This window comes from Magnolia sinica, chromosome 10 (genome assembly GCF_029962835.1).
Source record: "Magnolia sinica isolate HGM2019 chromosome 10, MsV1, whole genome shotgun sequence".
NCBI classification, from domain to species: Eukaryota; Viridiplantae; Streptophyta; class Magnoliopsida; order Magnoliales; family Magnoliaceae; genus Magnolia; species Magnolia sinica.
Window position 1 is genome coordinate 75,917,043 of NC_080582.1, and position 23,835 is coordinate 75,940,877.

General features: G+C 45.5%; 1 protein-coding gene across 2 annotated transcripts in view; it reads left to right on the forward strand.

The window, feature by feature from the left end:
- Positions 1–22,164: 22,164 nt before the first annotated feature.
- The window catches only part of LOC131217034 (shikimate O-hydroxycinnamoyltransferase-like), a 47,438-nt gene continuing 45,767 nt past the window's right edge, over positions 22,165–23,835 (forward strand). The window contains exon 1 of one of the 2 annotated variants that reach the window (XM_058211719.1): positions 22,165–22,366. The gene's annotated coding sequence lies outside the window, so the exon portion shown is untranslated. The remainder of the gene's footprint in view (positions 22,367–23,835) is intronic. The other variant, XM_058211718.1, reaches the window with a different exon arrangement.

Sequence of the window (23,835 nt, forward strand, 5' to 3'; positions counted from 1 at the left end):
TGCTCGTACTAGGAATCCAAACAACAGATCCCAACGTTCAGACATTCAGCCATCATCCGGTGGACCTCACTATAGATGGGCGATGGCACAATATCTTCCTTATTCTTATTTCAATTGTAAAACATTGATTATGAAAGTGGATTAGGTGCGGCGCCCCTAGCCTTACCCAACACAGTGCGACCATGACAATGGGGCCCACCTTGATGTACGTATTGTATATCCATGCCATTCACTCATTTTACAAGCTCGTTTTAAGGAATGAGCCCAAAAGTGAAGTAGATCCAAATCACAAGTGAACTACACTACAATAAATAGTGGCTATTAAACAATCATGATTAAAAGTTTCTTAAGTCCCACCTTTAGTGTTGTACACGAGTTTGAACCAAGTCGAGCTTGGCACAACTCAAGTTAGCTTGACCAGTAGCCAAGCCAAGCTTGAACTCAGCTCAACTCGGTCCTCGAGCTTGACTAGTTAACTCAGCTCACTTGAGTCAGCACTTTGGGCCAATTTGAGCTGAGTTCGAGTTTGTGTAACAGTTTTTTAAATATATAGATTGCTTCTTCAATCTCCCATGCTTCGATTGCAAATCAGTAAGAGCGCTTTGTAAGCATTTCATCAAACACTTAGCGAGTAGCATCAAGATCAAGATATGAGGGCAGTCCTACAATGTAAATTTTTTAATGGGGATTTGTTTATTCAATTTCCCTTAACACCCATTTTGAGAATACCCTGATATTAGTATAGTTCAAGAAATAACACTTTGTCGAGTCATTTCATCAAAAACTCAGCGAGCAATATCAAGATCAAAATGACCAAGTTAATGAGCTAATTTGACCTGAGTCAATTCGAGTCAGGGTTCAAGCTGAGTAGAATAGCTCGGGCAAGCTCAAACTCAATATTTTTTCGAGCTTCAAAAATCATTTTTACTTAGTTCGAATCCAAATTTGAGCCGAGACAAGTTGAGCTTTTCCAAGTGGAGTCAAACCGGCTAGCCGAGCTAACTTATTCATGTACAGCTATACCCACCATAATATTTACTTTCTATCCAGCCCATTGATAAGGTCAAGCAGACCTGGATGAAAGGTAGAACAAATATCAGCTTCATCCAAAACTTGTGCCTCACAAGAAGCTTTTAATGTTCAATCACCACTCTTTTCTGTGGTAGGGTCCTGATATTTGGATCTACTTCCTTTGAGCTGGAAAACGTATGGACGGCGTGGGTATACCATACATAAATTAAGACGGGCCTACGGTCGCGGTCGCACGGTGTTGGGTGAAGCCTGGCCGCACCTAATCCACTCCGGCCGATTATGTTCTTAAACAGACCATTGCTCTAAGGAAGTGGATTTGCCTGTGAGCCCCGGCACAGGGATATAATATCCAAGTGCCCGGGGCTGTGTGGGGCCCACAGAAATGTCCATGACAAATCCACTCCGTCCATCTGTTTTAAAAGACCGCAATGGGACATTCTCAAAAAAAAAAAACAGGCAGATCGAAAATTCAGGTGGGCCACACCAATGGAATAGTGGAAAAGAAACCTCCACCGTTGAAACCTTCCTGGAGCTACACATGATATTTATATGCCATCCAAACCGTTCATTGTGTTATTACCAGTAAGATAAACTGCAGGAACAAATACCATCCTAATACAAAACTTCTGTCACCCCAGGCGTCCAATCCCCACTGTTTCATGCGGTAGGGCCCACATGAGTTTTGGATCTGCCTAAGTTTTAAAATCCTGTCCTATTGTGGTCTTTAAAACAGATGGACGATGTGGATCTGTCACTTACATCTCTGCGAACCCCATTAATATTTCAACGGTGGACGTCGATATCCCCACTGCGTCACACCACGCTGTAGCGCGGTGAATTCCTCACCACACAATCCGCGTTCCGCCGCCGAACCTTTCAGCTTTCAACCTACAGGGGAACCATACAACGTGAGTGCACGTTTTAGTTACTTGATGTACGCACGTACAAACGTCGCATACGTGCGACTGATCTAATCCGTCCAAAAGACGGCATCAATATTTTCGTTTCTCTGCGCTTCCATGGGAAACGGATTGGCTACTCCTCGGTGCTCTGTGGGCCCCACCATAATGTATGTATTTCATCCATTCCGTTCATCCATTTGTACATATCATTTTAGGGCTTCCCATTAAAATGAGAGGGATATAAATATCTGGTGGACCACACCAAACGAAAACAATAGTATTGGATATCCACCATTAAAATCCTCCTAAGGCCCAATGTACTGTTTATTTGACATCCAATCTGTTGATTAGGTAATACAGACCCAGATTAAGGGAAAAAACAAATATCAGCTTGATCCAAAACTTTTATGGCCCCCAAAAAGTTTTTAATGGTCAACGTTCATTCAAAACTGTTTCCTGTAATGTGGTTCACTTGAGATTGGGATATACTTCATTTTTCGTCTCACATACGAAAATCATCTAGAAAAATAGATGGACGGCAAGGATGAAACATATACATCATGGTGGGCCCACAGAGCACCGACCATCAGCCATTGGCTGTTGACCGGGGAAGAAGCCAATCCGTTCCCGCTTCCATGCATGACAATCCACACAGAGAGTGGCCAACATATGCACGCTGAATGTTCGCAATCAGTAAACATCAACCGTCCATTTCCTTGTGTACAATTTCTGACTTAATAGCCAACCTATTTGTTCTAGATAGAGCATATGGCGGGTCCCACCAGATAAACGACCTGGATCTAGCGTGCCGTTCAACCTCGTCAAACTGGAGAAGCGTCTATATGTTTAAAGAATACCTCACGGCACAGCCCTCCGGCCGTGCAATCAGCAGATAACGTACGTTACAGAAATAACGACGTTTTCTGGAATACATTGCGCTGTGTTGAAATACAATGCGTCGTGACTGTAGCCGTTGGTCGGTAACCCGAATTGTTCATCTGATGGAGGCGGGCTCATTTTTGGACATGATCCCAAAAAAGAGGCAGATCCAGATCTTAGGTGGACCACCACAGGATATTAGTAATGATTGAACCCTCACCATTAAAATTTTCCTGGGCCCACTGTAATGTTTATTTGACATCCAACCAATTGATTAGACTACAAAGACTTGGATGAATGTAAAAACACAACTATTAATATAAATATTTTTTTAAAATAATATGCGTCCGATCACCACTATTTGACAGATGGTCCACCTGAGATTTAGATCTGCCTCGTTTACATCATGGTGGGCCACAGCACCCACCAGTAGTACGGTGCCGATTAGGTACACCTTTAACAACCTGTTATCCTTACTGTGGAGCCCACCTTGATGACGTGATGTATAACCAGGCTGCCGATGATCTCCTATGGACCGCGCTAAAGGCAACAGTGGTGATTGAACGCCTACTATTAAATGTTTCCCTGGGCCTATCGTAATGTTTATTTGCCATCTAACCTTTTGATAAGGCCAATAAAACATTGGTTAAGAGAAAATATACGTATCAGCTTGATGCAAAACTTTTTTTTTTTCTCCGCGTGACATTGTAACAATTGAGAACTTGACTGCTTCGGCCATCTCTCCCATCTTGTAACCAATATAATTACTTAGATTACCCTTCATCTGTCAATTTATGTCACTCGTTGTCGAACAAGTGTTTCTAGACCCAGTTGTTGTTTACAGAGGGCTCTTGTTATAACGCATTGACCGATGATTGGAGCCTTCACTTAAAGGAATCTAAGGACACTTAACTCATTATCATCATCATCCGACGATAGCCAAAAAAGTTTCAGATCCTCGTTCTTTCAAGTCATCATCAAAATGCAATTTATGTCATAAGTGTCGTCTTCCCGAGATGGGTGACAAGTACGCTGTATTGGCAAATGAACCATGAACACATTCATTGCCAATAATGAAGGCCAAGTTATCATATCTTCCAATGTGCTTCCCGCGAACTCTCTCATCATATCAGTGGAGCTGTAAAGATAGAGAAAACATGAACTTCTTCAATGAGATTAATTTTAAACCAAAAGAATATAGCAGAATTGTAACACTCGGGCCAAATGCAACGGCATCCACTAGCGGAATCGCCACAGGACCGCACTAGGCGGCCGTATGAAGCACACGTGCGAGGCCTTAAAAAGCTAGGAATAATTGACGTCATGAGTCACTATCACCAAGTTATGGAAGGACGAGGTCACGAAAATAGTCAGACCTAAGCATGACCTATGTCGGATATGGGCCGCGGGGCCGACTCTTCCAACAATTCTCTGCGATAGACTAAAATAACCGCATGTCGCCTGTAGAAAATCCACTAAGTTCGAAACTATAGGAAATTATAGGCATCACTAGGCTTGAAGTCCATCGCGGATGGTGGATCTAAACGGTGCCCCGCACTGCACAACTTGGACTGTGGAGATAGTGCTTGAAAGGCGCGACTCTCTAGGACCTGAAACCTAAAACTTAAGTAAGTTGGCCCCACCATTAAAACAGTAAAGTTGCGACTTTCCAACTGTTGGATTGCAATCGAACTCGGGCCATGAGCCAAGGATATTTCCCTGCTTATATTCATATAACTAAGGTCTTGATCGAACATCAATGACTGTCGATGATACATATAGCCCCCATGGTCAATCAAGACATCTGATTGCCTCCAAATTTGGACAAATCACTCATCTAATGATGGGGCACTTGTCCCATGGCACACATGAGTTAGTGGGCCCCTAGAATAGCCCTATGGACCAAGATCCAACCCAATAGGGGCATGCATGTTAGAAAAAGAACTCTTAGGGCCATTTAAATACAAATTTCAAACTATATAGGTCCAAAAAAATCAGTCCCTCACTCCCATACGATTTTTTCTGTTGCAAGGGAGAGAGAGTGTGAAGAGAGTAGAGGAAGAGAGCTCCCAAGGAGCTGGATTTAGGGAAAATTTCCTCTCCTACCACAGCTCGCATCGGAGCCCTCGAGTCTGCTACCGTAGAAGCAGCCCATCGGCAATAGAGAGGTAATTAACCCAACCCATTTCCAAATTTTGGCATCTTAGGCCCTTGCATGTACTCTAACATGAGAATTATATCGGTGCAGGGCTCCGATACACCAACCTACGGAACCAAAGCTTTGGGAGCAGCTCCATGAACCGTCGGACTATTCTTAGGCGCGGACTATTATCCTTAGGTTACCAATTATCAAACCTACGTTGAAATTAATGATTGTGTGTGTGAAATTGTTGTGCATTTTGATTAATAAGAAATTCGTTGATAGTTACATCTCTATAAATTCACGTACTCATGTTTAGAATAACTAATGTTTGCTTCCATACTAAATTAAACCAAGTTATTGAATTACTACCCCTTTTCTTTACTTCTCTTGTTGTTATATGAAATTGATTTTGATTTATCCCCAAATCTGTGACAATTTGAGGGAATGTGCCTTCATGTCGTTAATATGTTTCGATTTGATTGAATGCCTATAGTTATTGATATGCATACCTGAATTTTCTGTGACTAAGAGTAGTTTATGACCTCCTATATGATGTTAAATGATTAATCCTTTTCCTGGGTTGGCCAGTAAAAATTTCAAGACCCGTACGGGCAACCCCACCGGTTGGGCTATCTAATGACCAATCTGACCAATTTAGGCTGAACACGGATAGCCGACAGTAGTTGGACTACGTGGGATGTTCGCACCCAATGTCAGATACTTCGCAGTTAGCCTAAATCGGTCGTATTGGCCCACTAACTGACCAACCATATCTAGTCACCATTTATGACCACGCCTGTATGAACCTGAGGCACCTTACGCCCATCAAGCGCCCACTGACAACAACAATGATACGATTCTTAAGTCTTGGGAATTGTGCATGGTGGAATGAGACACTATGCTCGAGCTATTGGCTTACGTTAGGGTGACGAGCCTCCCTGTAGTGTCCGTGAGCAAACCTAGCTTACAAAGCTGTTGTTCGTATGAGTTTTTTGGGAGTGACGAATCCAAACGGATCGAGGATTGTAAGTGTAAAGCCACCTGGGCCTTGCGATCAGGATAGGGCATTGATTTTGTTTCCCCAAACTTGTTGGATGAATGAACATAACTAAACGTTTAGCTAACATGATCATGACCGCGTCACATTAGTTAGGTTGGTGACTCGGCAGTCGAAGTCGCATTGAGAGAGTGTTAGACTGTAACATCCTGGATTTTCGCTATTTTGAATTTCTAAAAAAATCTTGAAAATCTTCAATATGACTAGCCTACGTTGTTGCTTATTGGCCCTTGAAACTCGAAGTGAGCCTATACATGGGTAGTACCAGTAAAGGACCACACAAATCCAATCAATCAACCATATGAAGCCAACGAATCTACCCAATCACTTAAATATCGAGCTTAGCCTCAGAATTTGTTCACGCAGGGTCCAAATCTAACAAACCTATCACTGACTAATTGAGTCAAGCGTAACTAAATAAAAATCTACCCAAAGCTAAGACAAGTTTGGGTCAGATCTTAATTAACAAACCGAATCAATCCAGTTACTCCTTTAGCCTAAAAACCAATCGTTTAGGGTTATTAAGACCGAATCGTCATTTCTACTAATTATAAATAGGCCACACTATGAACGTAGTTAATCTAAACCCTAATAATTGCGCATAAAAAATCTTGATACCTAATTCATTCCAGAAATGCCCCAATTTTTCGAACAAGCTTTAAACCGCTCGTTAGTGGGGTACTAGTTCCGAAACTATACAATAATGTTTGTCTCGCTAGGCTTGACATCCTCGTGGGTGGAGAATCAAGATAGTACCCAGAACTGCGCAACTTGGGCCAGAGGACGAGTGCTTAAAATGCATAAATACCTTATGCTGAAACCTGAAACTTAAGTGAAATAAACTTTCTGCTCTTTCGCGCAGTTGTGAATTTTCGACTGTTATATCGTAATCAAACTCGAGGTATGAGTTAAAGATATTTCCTTGCTCATATCCTTATAGTTGCGGCCCCGATTGATCACCGACGACCGTCCATTGTAAGTGGGGCCCCCACGGTTGATCGAAGAGTCTGATTGTCGACCGATTCTAACAAATTATAGATCCTATAGTGAGGCACATTTCTCCTGATGTGGATGAGCCAATGAGCCCCCAGAAAGACCCTACAAGTGGGAAACAACCTCCCGTAGGGTTAATATAATGGATAAAGGGCTAATAGGGCCATTTACACCACTTCTGACACTATATAAGGGCCTCATTTAGGCACCCCCTTCTCCCATACGAATTTTATATCCTAGCTTGGGTGAGGGAGAAGAGAAAGAAGAGAAAGAAAGAGAGAGAGAAAGAGATGAAGCTTGAAAAAGTGAGGGTTTGTGCATGTTCACTCTCTCATCTCTCTCTATAGCTGCATTACCACTCTCATATCCTTTATGGAGTTCTCTTGACGGCAATTGGAGGTAAAAAAATAAAATCTACTATTTAATATAGTCTTTTGGGTTAGGTTTTCTAGTCCGTACAATGGTTTATGTGATTATTTAGGCTTTGGTGAATTTTCTCTATAATCCTAATCCTAAGAGCGCTTTGAGTCGGACAAATCATTAAAAAGGTGCGGACCATTATCTATAGGTTATCGTTTATCGACCTTTGAGGGTCTCAATTAATGATTAAATGCTTGTAGATGAATTTGTGCATGCTAATATGTTGACATTTTGATTTTTTCTATAATATATGTTATTGGTTGCATATGGATGCTTACGTGTTTGATAAAAGGTGTAAGTGATTGAATGTGTTGTTTTATGGATGCTTATATGCTTGATTGAATGCCCAACTGAATTTGTTGATGCCCACATGTTTGATAAAATGCCTAAGTAGATATGTTATTCCATTGATGCTTACATGTTCAATAAAATGCCTAAGTAGGTGTGTTGCTTCTATTGATGCTCACATATTAGATGAAATGCTTGAGTGATTATGTAGTAGAACCTATGCTATAATTGTGTGATGTAATATTTAGTCTATATCGATACTTAGGATTTCTATGATGTTAGGTTAGTTGACTAATCGCCCAAACTAAAGGAGTGACCTAAGTTAAGGTAGTTACCTTAGGCTTATTCGATCGACCCGGGTTAAACACGGACGACTGACAGTAGCTAGAATACATGGGCTGCTTGCACCCAATGCCGGTTGTGTCGTGGTTCTCCCATGTCAATCAAATTAGTCTACTAGCCGACTGATTATGTATGTTCACAATGTATGACACGATTAAATGGAATCTAGGATACCCCGTTCCCAATGGATGTGTCCATTCATAACCATTAGTACGATACGATGTATTACACAACCAAATTGAATCTAGGATACTCCGTTCTCAGTTGATGAGTTTATTCATAACCGTTAGTGCGATACGATCCCACTAAGACTCATGAGCTGGGCATGGTGGTATGGGACACCGTGTCCGAGCTGTCGGCCTGCGCTAAGGTGACGAATCTCCCCGTAGTGACCAGTGAGCACTAATGAAAGTGATAGATTATTGTTCGAATGACTCCCATCAAATTACCCGACCGATGGTTCCGTGCCAGAGTACCATTCGAACGACTTGGGCGTGAATGAAATTGGGTGACGAGCCCTTTCCTTGTGGTAATTTAGTTTTATGTGACAAGCCCACACCTCGGAACTAAGTGATCATACATGGTTTGGGTGACGACCCATATCGGATTGATCCTCATACATTTAGGTATCAAACCGTACCTTTGGAATTGTTGATTTGTAAGATAAACGGGTGACACCTAAATTTGGATCAAGGGATACTGGTAAGGAGTCGTTACGTGCGACAACAAACCACATGATTCAGATAAGGACTCGTGATATAATGTCGGTATCCTAGCTTCACCAATATACTGGATGAATGGAACTTAATAATTACTCAGCTAAAATACACATCAATCACATTACATTAGATATAATGTGGCGACCTCGTATTGGTGTCGCGTGATGAGGGAGTATTGATATTTGCAAAATAAGCGTTGAAGTCACATGTGAGGGAGTGTTATTTGGAAAGGGCATGCATCATGTCATATCTTCCTTTGCACATTTAATAAGAGTATTTATGAAATGTTTGATTTCTTATTTTATCATTACCTACGCTAGTTGGGTTGATAACATGTGTAACTTATAACTAATGGAACCACTGAGTTAGATATTCACTCATACCTGGGACGGTGTTTTAAAACATCAACCAGACGTATCATTGATACAGGTACTAGTGAGACCTCAGACAGGTAGGCTTATATCAGGTTGTGCCAACGCCATTATGTTTTGGAGAATTAGGCATAAACCGAAAGCTTTACACTTTAACCGTCTTGCGTATGTATATTGTAGATTGTGGCTTATATAATCCTCATTTTGGGCGATCACTACTATTGAAATTGTATTTTTGACTGTTAGCCCTATAATTCTGAATCTTTCGTTATCTTTACTTTGCTTTGGATCCGCTAAGTGAATTGCATTACTCTGATTATCCGTGTGCGGAATTAATATGAATCTGAATGAGGTCACATATGCATTCTCAAAGGGTTAATGCCCAGGAACTCGGGATCGGGGTCTTTGTACTCGGGTGCCGATTTTTGGGGCATTATGTAGACATATGCGAATGTTTGGTTGGCGAGGGCATGCATCATATCATAATACCATGCACGAGCATTAATAAGAGTAATTAGGAATTGTTTGCTTAAATGTTTTTCGTTAATTGCACATGTGGAATTGATAACTTGTGTAACTTAATGTTAATAGAACCACTGAGTTGATCACTCACTCCTACTCTAAAATGATATTTTAAAACACCAACCAGACCTTATTTTAGACGCAGGTGTCACGGAGCCTGATGGGTTCATTGTTCACCCACCTGCAGAAGAAATAAGGTTGTGGAATGGACTTATTTTTTCATTGAATATGTAAAGCAAAGAGTGGTGTCTGGATCGCGGTATCATCCAACCTCTTTTTAGGAACTATATTGAATATATGCAAACAGTAAGGTAAAATTACAAATCTAAGATATGGTAGGACATGTCATGTATCATACATCACACATCATATCTGGTGTATAGTTATCCATACCACTATTGCAGAGGATGCATTTCATTTTTTAATCCTTCTTATAATTAGGCTTCTGACAACTACAACCATTATATTCACTTTTTAACATAAAACGACAATCCTTAAGCCATCTTCTTTTCACTGTATGGTATGAAAATCTTGTCCCTAAAGCCAAGTATATTGGGATCGACATAAAGGGGATGATGATGCACATCATCTACGGAGAGTTTACAGAGAATATGCAAATTAGGACTAATAAAAAATAGCTTCGTTTGGAGGATCTTCTCTACTTCCCTAATAGGGAACTTCCTTTAACTTAGAGTAAATACGTAATTAATCAACAACATGTGTAAGATAATGGCAATATCTTGGGGAGAATGCATCTCCCAAGCAATAAGAAAGGAACTACATCAGTAGAAAATATTACCTCCAGATAAGATGAAGCCGGGTCTTTGTAACTTACCCTAGAGAAGTACTCTATGAGAAATGGTGTAGATCTTCACCGCCAAATGAGGGTATTTATAAGTATTCTTTTAATAGTAAAAAAGGGAAGTAATACTTACCACAAGATAAACATGCATCGATCATATCTCGTACCGTCAATGAGCAGTAGCAAGATTTGGAGTGGATATGACGGTATATCACTAGTAGGGGTGTACATCGAGTCGAACGGCTCGGCCACTAGTTGACCTCGGCTCGGTTCGGTCCTCGAGCTTGACTGGCCAGCTCGGCTCGGTCAGTAGCTCGGGCCAGTTCGAGCCAAGATCGAGTCGAGTTCACCTATGCAGCATTTCCACAAACACCTGGACTGCACCTTCAAAATCCCACCGTATGTTTTCTAGAGCTGTGAATCGCCTGAGATGATGGTGCTATGGCTAGCTGCTTCTTGTTCTGATCTTGAATTTTTAGAGCTATCTGATAGGACTTATCCACCCTATAAGGTCAAACCATAGTCATATCTCATGAAATCTCTCATTCGCTCCTGGAAATCTACTACAATAATGAGCTACTAATTGTCATTGATTCTCATTCACCCTGCAATGAATCAAAAGCTTTTCTGTGTTTTCCACAATAGATTTCAAAGGAGTGAGATAAGGTCCTTGAAAGGTGATTTTATAGGTATTTTATCAAACACCTTCTAAGCAACATAAAAACTAAGAAAAAAAATGTATTTGTTTCATGTACATACCTTCCTTGCCACTAGCTACACTTCGTTGAGTCATTTCATCAAACACCTGGTGAGCAACATCAATATCAAAGTAACCGAGTCACTGAATTGGTTTGATCTGAGTTCGATTCGAGCTGGGTTCGATCCGCGTTGAGTCGAGCCAGGGCCAGCTCGAACTCAACTTCGAATCGAGTCAAATCAAGCTTTTTCGAGTCGAGTCGAGCGAGCTAACCAAGCTAGCTCTGTCCATGTACACCCCTAATCACTAGGATTCACCTGCAAAATAGCTGGATACAGCAGTAAACCTTGCTATATGTGGACTTTAGGGTTTGTAAGAAACTGGAGGACTACCACCCTATCGTATACACCCTTTTGGAGTGAGGTGACAATAAAAACTAGCTTAAAAGGAAGACAATAGATATACTGCTATGATCATCTCACCTGGGACATAACCCCTGTCAATGTGGTTGTAGGAGTTTTCTGCAGTGATGGACTCTACATGCATCTCTCTTTTCGGTACTCTACATGCATCTCTCTTTTTGGTAAATTGAACTCTACCTCAAAAGTTGAAATAGTGATGCAGGTGAAGACAACGGAAAACGGTTGTGGTGGAGGAGCTAACAGATGACAATCCGAGAAATGGGGAACTGAGTGTTCCTCTTTCGGCCAAAAATGTTTCATCGTGGATAAGGAGGCCCCACATAGAGAGATTGCTCTATCTGAGTAAGAAAATGAAGGAGGACTTGAGGTATACGGAGCAGTGCAAGAATACGACCGAAACTTTGTCCACATAAACAAAAGATCGAGGATTTTCTTGCCGACTATAACAAGAAGCTGAACATTTTTTTTTATTTCAATTCCAATTCAAATGGATTGAATGCATTTATTTAATAATTAAAACAATGCAAAACAATCTTAACCGTATATCCAAACAACCCCTAGAGATATTAGATGTAACCTAGGGGATTTGAAACCCCTTGAATTTGAAACCCTATATTAGTATATGGTGCCAAATATATCAAGGCATTTGAAACCCTCTCAAAATCCACGGTGCAAAAAGACCTCTGCTTACCGTCAGTTTTCTTTCAGATTAACGGTTTTCCTTCGAGTTAACGGTTGTTGCCAAACAATTCAACGGTTTAAATCAACCACAATGAATGAAATTAAATGATGTGCAGATCTGAGTCGTCATCGAGAAACTGGACCACAGAGGAAGCAACGTGATAATGGCGCCCAACGCTGAAACCTTCCAATGGGCCCACCTCGGACTAAATGCCTCGGGCCACCAAAGGATGTGTCAAATCCGAGGAGTTATTCGCTAGACCGAGGCAAAGGTTGAGTCAGCCCCGACGGGTCGGCAGGGTGGTCAGTGTCTCGGGCATGCTTCGGGCGGACCTCTTTATCGGATCGACCGTCACAAGATGAAGCCGCACTCCGGATGTCTTGGGATAAGATTCCCGATCCCGAAGCTCACGGGATCGGATGAAGGCATGAGACGGACACGATCCTGTTTCCGTGATCCCAGGAGAAGATTCCGTGATCCCAGGAGAAGATCTCGCGCACAATACCAGGAAGAGAATCCTCGTACGATTAAATGCCCCAGCAGCTATAAAAGAGGGGGGGCCCTCACCTTGAGAGGTACGAAAACAAATTCCTCCAAAAGACTTTTCAATACTTTAAGACCCCGAGTCCAGGCCTGACTTTGGCATGGAGGGTCCCTTCCAGGGTCTCCTTTGTCCTTTTCTTAGGCATACAAGGGTCCAGGAGGACGAACCAGATAATTGCATCAAAGCTTTGGCGCGTCTGTGGGAACGTGCAAAAAGCCATCCTGACCTCTATATTGAGTCCAATGGTGATGACTAGAAGGACGGTCCAAGAAGATTTGAATGAGAACGCGATTACAGGGCCACCCGGTCCAATCGCTGCCCAGAACCCACCTAACAACCGCCGACGAGGGCGACCGGAACAAGCAACAATCCGGGTCGCGACGATGGGCGGTTGGACAAGGAGGTTCAAGAAATCCGTCGATATGAATACGATGAAACAGATGCTGGAACGAATGTAGCAGCAAATGCCGCCACTCCCGCATCCTCAAGGGGAGAGCGCACGTACCGACGGCGGCGGTTGATACTCAACCTTCTGCGCCGCAGTTTTTCCGGCCGAGCCAACCCCAAGGCGGGTCAGAACCATCTCCAGCGCAGTCCAACGCCTCCCTGCCCCCGACCGATCTTCGGCACGAAATAGAACGAAGAAGGCGCAACCGCCCTTCCATGGAAGGCACGGCAGTGAGGCTAACCTTGGAAAGCCGACATTCAAAATTTCAAAAAGAAGTGCGGGAAGAGATGGCAAAAGAGATGGCGACATAAAGCACGGCCAATGTATATTCAACCGGTCCGGCGAAAGCGTCCCCTTTGTGGACTCCTAATGAAAGCCCGATTGCCCGAGAGGTTTCGATTACCTCAAATCACTCCTTTCACCGGCAAGACCGACCCGACCGAGCATATTGAGTGCTTCAGAACCTATATGGAACTCCATGATGCCTCGGATGCAGTAATGTGTCGGGCCTTTTCTCTTACATTGACCGATGTAGCTCGACTGTGGTTCAAACAGCTGAAGCCAAAATCCCTCAGTTCATTCGTTGAGCTAAGCAACGCCTTCCTCACCAACTTCATCGGCGGAAAGAAAAAATTAAAGCCCCCTGCACATATGAATAACCTAGTTCAGAAGCAGGGAGAGCTATTGAAAGATTACATCAAGCGTTTTAATTTCGAATCCCTTCAAGTTCAAAAATGGAAGAAACGGCCCTCAATGCACTCATGCAAGGAGTTAGGGATAAGCCATTTCTGGCATCTCTAGACAAAACTCCGCCCGATACTCCGGCAGAATTTATGGCACGGTCCGATAAATATGCCAACGCCGAGGAAGCGCGAATCCTCGCGTGAAACCAAAACCTCGGCCAAAGAGTCGGCAAAAAAGGCGACCGGGGGAAGGAAACGCAAAGAGGATCAAGCACGTGACGAGCGAAGGTCGAAAACGGCCGGATCGAAAATTTTCCACATATACTCCCGAATAAGACTCGGGAAGAGGTACGATGGAAATAAAAACGAAGGCTTTGTCAACTGGCCCAGGAAGCTCAGGAGTAATCCTAATCCGGGATAAGGATAAGTACTGCCATTATCATCGCGATCACGGCATAACACAAGTGATTGCCGTCACTTAAAAGAAGAGATCGAAAGACTCATAAAAGACGGCCGACTCAGAGAACATATGGTCAAAGTTGGGGCATCTGAGGCGCGCCCGACCGAGAGTCAGCAGATGGAAGAAATCCGGACGATTATCGGCGGTCCACAATGTGGGGGCGACTCAAACAACGCGCGAAGGAATCACGCACGAAAACTTAGTCAGCCTCAGTCCGAGCTCATGATTATAGATCGGCCATCAAAGGAGAAGAAAAGAGAAAGATATTGCATCTCGTTCACAGAAGAAGATGCCCGAGGCATCTATCACCCCCACGATGACGCATTGATTGTCACCCTGACTAACTATCGCTAACCGAAAGGTGTTTCGAATACTCGTCGATACGGGTCATCTGCAGACGTGTATGCGTTCGACAAAATGGGGATCGAACGATCCACACTGCGCCCAGTTCGGACCCCGTTGATCGGTTTTTCCGGAGGACAGGTGCTGCCTGAAGGAACTGTCTCATTACCACTCACTGCTGGCAATGCCCCACATCAGACGACGATGATGATTGACTTCCTGGTCGTCGATCAACCCTCGGTATACAATGCGATACTCGGCCGACCTTCATTGAGTCTCCTCCAGGCAGTGGTATCCACATACCATCTTACAATGAAATTCCCGACCGAGTCAGGAGTCGGAATTGTTAAGGGAGACCAGCAAGACGCAAGGCGATGTTACATGATAGCTGTAAAAGGAGCCGCCGACAAGAATCCGACCAACATATTAACAATCGAATCGTTGGACCCTCGGGGCGAGAATTATGAACGAGGACAGCCGGTCGAAGATCTTGTCTCAATCGCCTTAGTCGAAACAGATGGATCCAAGACAGTGCGAATTGGCTCATCTCTGCAGTCCCCTTTGAGAGAAAAGCTGATCGCCCTGCTCCGAAAGTACGCCGACGTATTCGCTTGGAATCATGAAGATATGCAAGGGATCGACCCCTCCGTGGTGACTCACCGACTTAACGTCGATCCGTCATATCGACCGATCCGACAGAAGCGACGACCGCTCGGCCCTGAACGATACGCCATCATCGAGAAAGAAGTCAACAAACTACTCCAGGCTAATTTCATAGAAGAAATACACTATCCAGAGTGGGTCGCGAATGTCGTGCTTGTAAAGAAGTCCAACGGAAAGTGGCGAGTCTGTACTGATTATACCGACTTGAATAAAGCCTGCCCCAAAGATAGCTTTCCGCTTCCGAGGATAGACCAGCTAGTAGATAGTACAGCCGGACATGAGCTCCTTAGCTTCATGGATGCTTATTCAGGATATACTCAAATTGTAATGCATCAAACAGATAAATCAAAAACTACCTTTGTCACCGACAAAGGCCTTTAGTGTTACCGAGTGATGCCATGTGGTCTGAAGAATGCCGGGGCAACTTATCAAAGGTTAGTTAACAAAATCTTTGCTCGACTTATAGGCCGAACCATGGAGGTATACATCGACGACATGCTTGTCAAGAGCATACACGCGGCGGATCATGTGAATGATTTGGAAGAAATGTTTCTAATCCTACGGAAGTTCCGGATGAAGCTGAATCCAAGTAAATGTGCTTTTGGAGTAAATTTCTCGGTTTCTTGGTCAGTCAGCGAGGAATAGAGGCAAACCCTGAGAAGATAAAGGCTCTGATTGATATGGAATCCCCCAAAACCATTAAGGACGTCCAAAGATTGACCGGACGAGTCGCAGCACTTAATCGATTCCTGTCCAGAGCTACGGATAAATGTCTCCCTTTCTTCAAACAATTGAAAGGGAGACAAGCGATGGGTTGGACGGAAGAGTGTGAAGCAGCATTCCAGCAATTAAAATCATATCTCGGTTCTGCACCTCTCTTATCAAAACCCGAACCCGGTGAGTCGTTGCTCCTCTACCTAGCCGTGTCCGAGGCAGCTGTTAGCTCGGCTTTGATACGAGAATCTGAAGGAAAGCAACTGCCGGTTTACTATGTCAGCAAAGCATTACTGCCGGCAGAAACAAGATACCCAAGCTTGGAGAAAGTTGCCTTGGCTTTAATAACTTCATCTCGGCGGCTTAAGCCGTATTTCCATGCCCACACCATCATTGTAATGACCGACCTTCCGCTTCGCACCAGAAGCTTCCGGCAGACTCACCAAATGGGCTATCGAGCTGAGTGAGTTTGATATTCAATACCGACCAAAGGCAGCAATCAAAGGGCAAGCCGTAGCTGATTTTATCGCCGAAGGAACACCTTCAACCGAACTCTCAGTGAACGATACGCCGAAGGTCGATGCAGTGCCCACCTCGACCGCTTCCCCTTGCCCTATTCCATGGAATCTGTATGTCGACGGTTCTTCCAACTCGAAGGCCAGTGGGGCTGGGATAACCTCCGACTCGCCGCTAGCATGGAGGTCACGCACCTAAGTGTTTTCAGCGACTCTCAGTTGGTTGTTAACCAAGTTACCGGTGTATACCAGACACGGAAAGACCGGCTAAGGGCTTACATGGAGAAAGCGAAAGAACTTATCAACGGATTTCAACTCTGTCGTGTCACTCGGATCCCTCGTACAGAAAAGCCGATTTGCTAGCAAAGCTCGCCTCGGCAGAAGAGATATACCCATGTCCGTCCCTGTCGAATACGTCGATAAACCAAGTATAGACGAGCCAATTAGCGAGGCCGTCAATACTCGACTCGTAACCATCCTGGATTGATCCAATCCGCCAATTCCTCGACGAAGGAAAGTTGCCGAGGATCGCACCGAGGCCCGACGAAAGATCAAGCTTCCTGCTACACCATACTCAACGGACCCTTTATAAGAAAGGATACTACGCCTCGTTGCTGCCTCAAACCCAGAGAGGCAAACTATGTGTTACGGAAAATTCATGAAGGAATCTGCGGAAACCACTGAGGGCGATCTCTCGCCACAAGGTCCTACGACAGGGATATTACTCGCCCACTATCCAACACGACGCCCGCGAGCTCGCTCAAAAATGCGACAGATGCCAACGGTTCCGGCAATTCCGAGGCGAGCACCCGAGGCACTGACGCCGATGACCGGTCCCTGGCCTTTCGCACAATGGGGCATCGACCTCATAGACCGCTCCCTATGGGAAAAGGGCATACCAAGTTTGTGGTAGCAGTTGACTATTTTACGAAGTGGGCCGAGGCAACCATTAGCCAAAATAACCGAGCGTAAGATCACCGAGTTTGTATGGAAAAACATTATCTGCCGATGGAGTACCCCGTACCATTATTACAGAAAATGGAAGGCAATTTGATAATAGGAGCTTGTGAGATGTGCAAGAACCTCGGAATCAGGAATATTTATTCATCACCGCATCACCCTCAAACCAACGGACAAGTCGAGGCGGTTAACAAGATTATCAAGCAACATCTTCAGACCAACTTGGCCGGGCCAAAGGAGCATGGGCCAAGAGCTCCCGAAAATTCTTTGGGCTTACCGAACTACAACCCGAACGGCCACAGGAGAAACTCCGTTTTCACTCGCTTACGGCTCGGAAGCAGTCACTCCCGTCGAAATCGGATTACCTTCGGCTCGAATCACCTTATTCAATGCAGAAGAGAATGAAGAACTCCTTGCACTCGGACTCGACCTTCTGGACGAACAAAGGGAAAGGGCGAGGCTGCGCACGGAGGCTCGACAACGACAAGTGACTCGGTTCTACAATACCCGAGTTAAGATTAGAAGATTCCGAAGGGGAGATATGGTTCTTCGGAAAGTGTTTTCCAACACTAAGGAGTTTGGGTCGGGTACACTGGGACCCAATTGGGAAGGACCCTATATCGTCTCGGGCACCATTAGACCAGGAACATATCGGCTGGAAGACCTGAACGGACAGTCATTGCCTCATCCATGGAACGCTGAACACCTCAAGGTCTACTATCCTTAGCTTACTATTTGATGTTTAAAGACATGCTTTTTCATTCGTCCGAATATGTGTAAGTACAAAAGCAACCGAATACATCGGAGCAAAAATATAAAAATATATATATATATATATATATATATATATATATACATATAAAAAACCAAAGTCTTCATGCGTCGGCCCCATCCCCGGCAGTTGTGTCTTCAGCGGTGGCGTCCGGAAGGTCAAGGTCAGGAAAAGACTTCTTTATATCCTTGACGCATTCCAGATATCCGCTCTGGAACAGGCGATCCCTCTCGTCCTCAAACTCGGCCGACTCAAGGAATGCTTGGACGGCCTGGTCCCTAGCCGTCTCGGCCTCCCGAGTCTTCTCCTCGGCCTGCTGAATGCGCTCCGCCGCCTCAAGCTTAGCCCGAGCTAAGTCATCCGCGCACGAAGCATGGACTGCCAGAACTCGCTGATTCTCCTCTTCGGCTTTGGAGAGTCGAACCAGTGCCTGAGCGACCTCTGCCTTCGCTTCGTCCAGGGCCCTTCTGGAAGAAGCCGCCTCCGCCCTCGCGTCTTCGGCAGCTTTCCGAGCAAGGGACGCCTCGCCTGTCAGGACGCCGACCCGGATCTCGGCCTCAGACAGAAGAGCCTGCAGCCGATGAGTTGAGGATAGCTCCTTGCTGGCCTTGATTAAGCAAGGAGCGAGTTCAAAAAGCATCCGGGCAGCGTGGCTGACGGTCTGCGACGACGGGGCGTTGTAGAGTTTCACGAACTCTCTTTCACACCCATGGGCCAGGGCCCAAGGAACCATCCCCGACACCACTTGCTGCAGGATTGACGGCCCCTCCTGGTTCGTCTCTTCCCCTCGGGAGGACGCAGTCCTCGTCTCTTCCTCCCCCCTTGAGGTCGCGGCCCCGGTCTCTTCTTCCCGACTCGGCACAGCCGTCTCAACGCGTGCCGAGTCAGGTGCCGCCTGCGGCTCCGAAGCAGCAATCGCCGTCTCTTCCGCCCTTTCGTCCGGGTCGGGAATCACGACGACCGGAGGGGCAGAAGAGCTCGCTGGCTCTTTCTCCTTCCGCGGCACCCTCTGCCTCTTCGGTGGCCGAGGCTCTGAAAGAAGAACTGACCGCGGAGGTGCCTTCAACTTCGTGACTGGTCTAAGGGCAGGACGAGCCCCAGTCATCTCCGGTTCGCGGACAATCCTTAGGTTGGGACGAGCTTCGGGCAGATCTGCAGAAACAAAAAAAGGAGGGGGAGAGTAAGGCGAAGTAAGTCGGGGGAAATTTGGAAAATTCAGAAGATTCGTTCTTAATTACCTGTAACTTCCGAGTCCAGACCTGCAAGGTGAAGGCGCTCCGGCTGTAGAAGCACCTTCCAAGACCTGTCCCTCGGATCCAACGACTTCAACTCTTTGATCCGAGCCGAGGCAGTGCTGCCGAGCTTCGGCTTCTTCTTCGGAATATCTGCCAAACACAAGTCCGTCAGACAAAAACAAAAAAAAAAAAATGAAAAAGGGCGAGGGAGAGAAGACCCAAGTCACCTGCTCTCTGAAATGTCCGAGGGACACGAGCCTCGCAAGACCCGGACTCGTCCGTCTCCCATCGACCACATGCCCAGAACCAACGCTCTTTCCAATGTTTGTTGGAAGTGGGAGGGTCGGTTATCAGGGAACCGCCTCCGCCTCGCCAAGCAGCAAAGACGTAGAAGCCAGGGTAGTTCGGATTTACCCGCACTTGGTACAGGTGGAGAAACTCGTCGACTGTGAGCGGTGGTCGCTCCATCTCACCACAACACCGCACATCCGAGTAAGTTCCTCCACCCATTCGGGACTATCTGCCCGGCAATCTGTATGCGAGATAAAACTCCCCTGACGATGGTCTGAAGGGCCGACGCAAGCCGCACTGCATCGATACTTGGTAAATTGCGACTGCCCCAGCAGGAGGATCTGGCAGGTCATTCGGGCGAGGAAGATACGTGATGACCGACTGGGGATATGATACCCGACTGGATTCTCGCCCAAGTCCGCCTCACCAAGACTAAAGGAACCGACCGCTTAAATCTTCCCCGATTCTTCCTTCGACTCTACCGCGCCGATTCATCGCCAGAACGGGTCGGGGTTCCCCCGGCGATTAAAATTTCATCTTCTTCCTCTTCATCTTCCTCCATGTCCCTTGGTAAGTTGGGCCTCCCCGGGCGGGTTAATAAGGATGACCCGCCACGGGAAGGAACGACGGAAGCAGGGCGCTCCGCCTGATCGTCGGTGACTCTCTCAGGCATACAAGCAGCGTTGGCATCCACTGCTATCTCCGTTAGTAAAGAGGGCGATTCCGCAACGTTCCAAAAACGTTGCGCTTCGCCTTCGTCTCCGGAAACTCCCACCTGGGGGCTTTGAGAACTCCTATCCGCCATTATTATTATGTAATAAAGAGGAAGGAGACACTCACCGGAAGAAAGGAACAATGGCGGAAAGAAGCGCCGACGATAAAGAGAGAAGAAAGGAAGGAGTTGAAAGGGTACGCAAATCCCAGAGTACACGCTGCGCGCGAAGGGCTAGAGCAGTAAAAGTTCTAAGTGCGGGACCCCTGACGTTTTATAAGGTCGCCCTACGGCGGAGACATTAATGGGGAAATGATTCGACGCCTGCATCGATTCCCCCACTCGACACGTGGAGCACGCCGACTAGCAACAATAATAGCTTTACTACGTGTCCAATCCTCATTGGCGGGACCTGCGATTTGATGGCCGACGGCGCATACGATGTCAGAAGCTGAACCGTCCCCATCAAAGGTCTCAATGAATGCGCTTAACGACTACTTCTCGTCTCGGACTAAGTTATGAACCGACTCAGCACTCGCTACTCCTCAGTGTCATATGAAAACACTCGGAGTAAGGGGGCTTACTGTTGGGGACAAAACATACAAGTCCGCAGACTCGGACTAAATGCCTCGGGCCACCAAAGGATGTGTCAAATCCGAGGAGTTATTCGCTAGACCGAGGCAAAGGTTGAGTCGGCTCCGACGGGTCCGTGTCTCGGGCATGCTTCGGGCGGACCTCTTTATCGGATCGACCGTCACAAGATGAAGCCGCACTCCGGATGTCTTGGGATAAGATTCCCGATCCCGAAGCTCACGGGATCGGATGAAGGCATGAGACGGACACGATCCTGTTTCCGTGATCCCAGGAGAAGATTCCGTGAGCCCCGGAGAAGATCTCGCGCGCAATACCCGGCAGAGACTCCTCGTACGCTTAAATGCCCCAGCAAAAGAAGGGGGGGCCCTCACCTTGAGAGGTACGAAACAAATTCCTCCAAAAGACTTTTCAATACTTTAAGACCCCGAGTCCAGGCCTGACTTTGGCATCGGAGGGTCCCCTGCGCTAGCCAGGGTCTCCTTTCTCCTTTTTCTGTGCAGGCATACAAGGGACCACAGAGGAAGCAACGTGATAATGGCGCCCAACGCTGAAACCTTCCAATGGGCCCACCTTGATTTTTTTTTTTTTTTTTGCATCCAATCCGTGGATAAGATCATACCAACTTGGATAAAGGCTAACCACAAATGTCAGCTTGATCCAAAACTTCCGGGGCCCCACAGAAGTTTTCAATGGTAATATCCACTTTGTGGTCCACATGATCCGTGGATCTCTCTAGTTTTTTGTCCCAAGTACTAAAATGTTATGGGAAAATGGATGAACGGTATGGATAAAACTCATACATCACAGTGGGGCTAGCCTCTGCTTGGACGGATTTCCGTCCTGCGCGGGCAGTACGTAAACGCGGCCCATCCCAGCTTCAACGCATTAAAATGGTCATATCTGAGCTCCTAACAAGCACTGCCACGTGTACGGTTGGAGACAGGTCGCACGCTATCTCACTGGAGACTATTCCAGGGGATTCCTTTCGGAGGCTTGTAAACAGAGGCTTCGTTTCAGCGTTCGGGTCTCGACCTTCTCTTTCCCATTTCCTCTTCGGGTTTTCTTTTCACTGCGGGTCTCCCATTCCCACCTCTCAAAAACCGATACTCTCAATTTCCGGCGCGTATTGATTCGGGTCTGAGCTTTGATAAGTTTCTATAAGGTAAATGTTCTGATTTTCAGCAGTTTCTTATTTTGTTTTATATTTGAAGATCAGGAACGGTACACAGTTTTTTGCACGCATAAGGGCCCACCATGTGGGCCATGACCCCTGGATCAGATGGACCTGATGATCCTGATCGCTTGCTTGATTTGAGGAAATGGAATCTGCACTGTCCATTTTTTTACCAGTCGTGTTCTGATGGAAGTGAATTTTCGGGCCATGCAACGTTTATGCTGGGGCACGCCCGATGAACGGTCCAGATGTTGGACCCTTTCGTTGTAGGGGTTCCTGTGACGTTGCTAGGTCATCACCGTTCGTCCAGTGGGCCCCACCCATCAAGTGGGGTACCCGAATAAAGCTAACCTCTTCTATAAAGAGGGAGGCGTTTTCTGGTTAATCCATTCAAACGAAAGAGGGAAGCGTTTTCTGGTTAATCTATTCAAAAGAAAGAGGGAGAAATACTATACTCGTATTATGTAAATCTCATCAATCTTTTATATGATCTAAGCCGTTAATCTAAGAACAGTCTTGTCCATCCGTTATATGATCTAAGCTATTGATCATAATTTAAAAGATCTTATCTTTAGTTGACCGTCTATTTTAAGTTTTTTAGAAAGCTACTAAATCATATAGATTATAGAATCCTAAGGCACTTTTATTTATTGTTGAAATTGAGGGTTCTGATTTAGACATATCATGAACTCAACGTCATATTTATTTAGTTGGGTGACTGTAGGACCGGTGTACATTTAGTTTAAATGAAATATATTTCAGTGGTCCTAGTTCACAAATGCCATTCTTTAGCTGTCAGGGACAGCACGCAATCGACTTTAAGCTGTTTCTTACTAGTGTTTGGAAGAGGCTTTCGTAGCATACATAAATTTATGGAAGCGGATTGGCTGGTGTACCGCACACCTGCGATCTAGGTTGCTGGTGATTTTCTTTCAACCGTAGATTTTTCTCCGACACATTTTGCTATTTATGAGTGGGCCATACTTATCTTTTACACGTGGGTTCTACATAACCCGATGAATGGCCGTACGCGGTTTGGCTGGTGAGCTAACACCAGCCAGCTAGCTGGTGTCAATGCTACGTGGCCCAGCTGAGATGTATGTATTTTCCCATCAAGCTGATATTTTTGTTTTCACGTCATCTATCTCTGCATTAACTTATAAATAGGTTGGCTCTAAAAAAAATACATCATGGTGGATCATGGTGGGCTCTATAAATATTTCAACGGTCTCACGGTTTTTTTTTTTTTTTTACTTAGACCTTAGATTTATCTATTCTTTTCATCGTGCGATCTCTACAAATGATTGGACGGTATGGATACAACACATTCATCGTGGTATCATGGTGGGTCACAAAGCTTGGTGACGTCACTTCAGCAGCCGCGTGGCTACTGACCTTGTCAGTATCTAATCCGCGCACCCATACAGGGTATCCTCTCCCGAATCCCAACGCCTTGA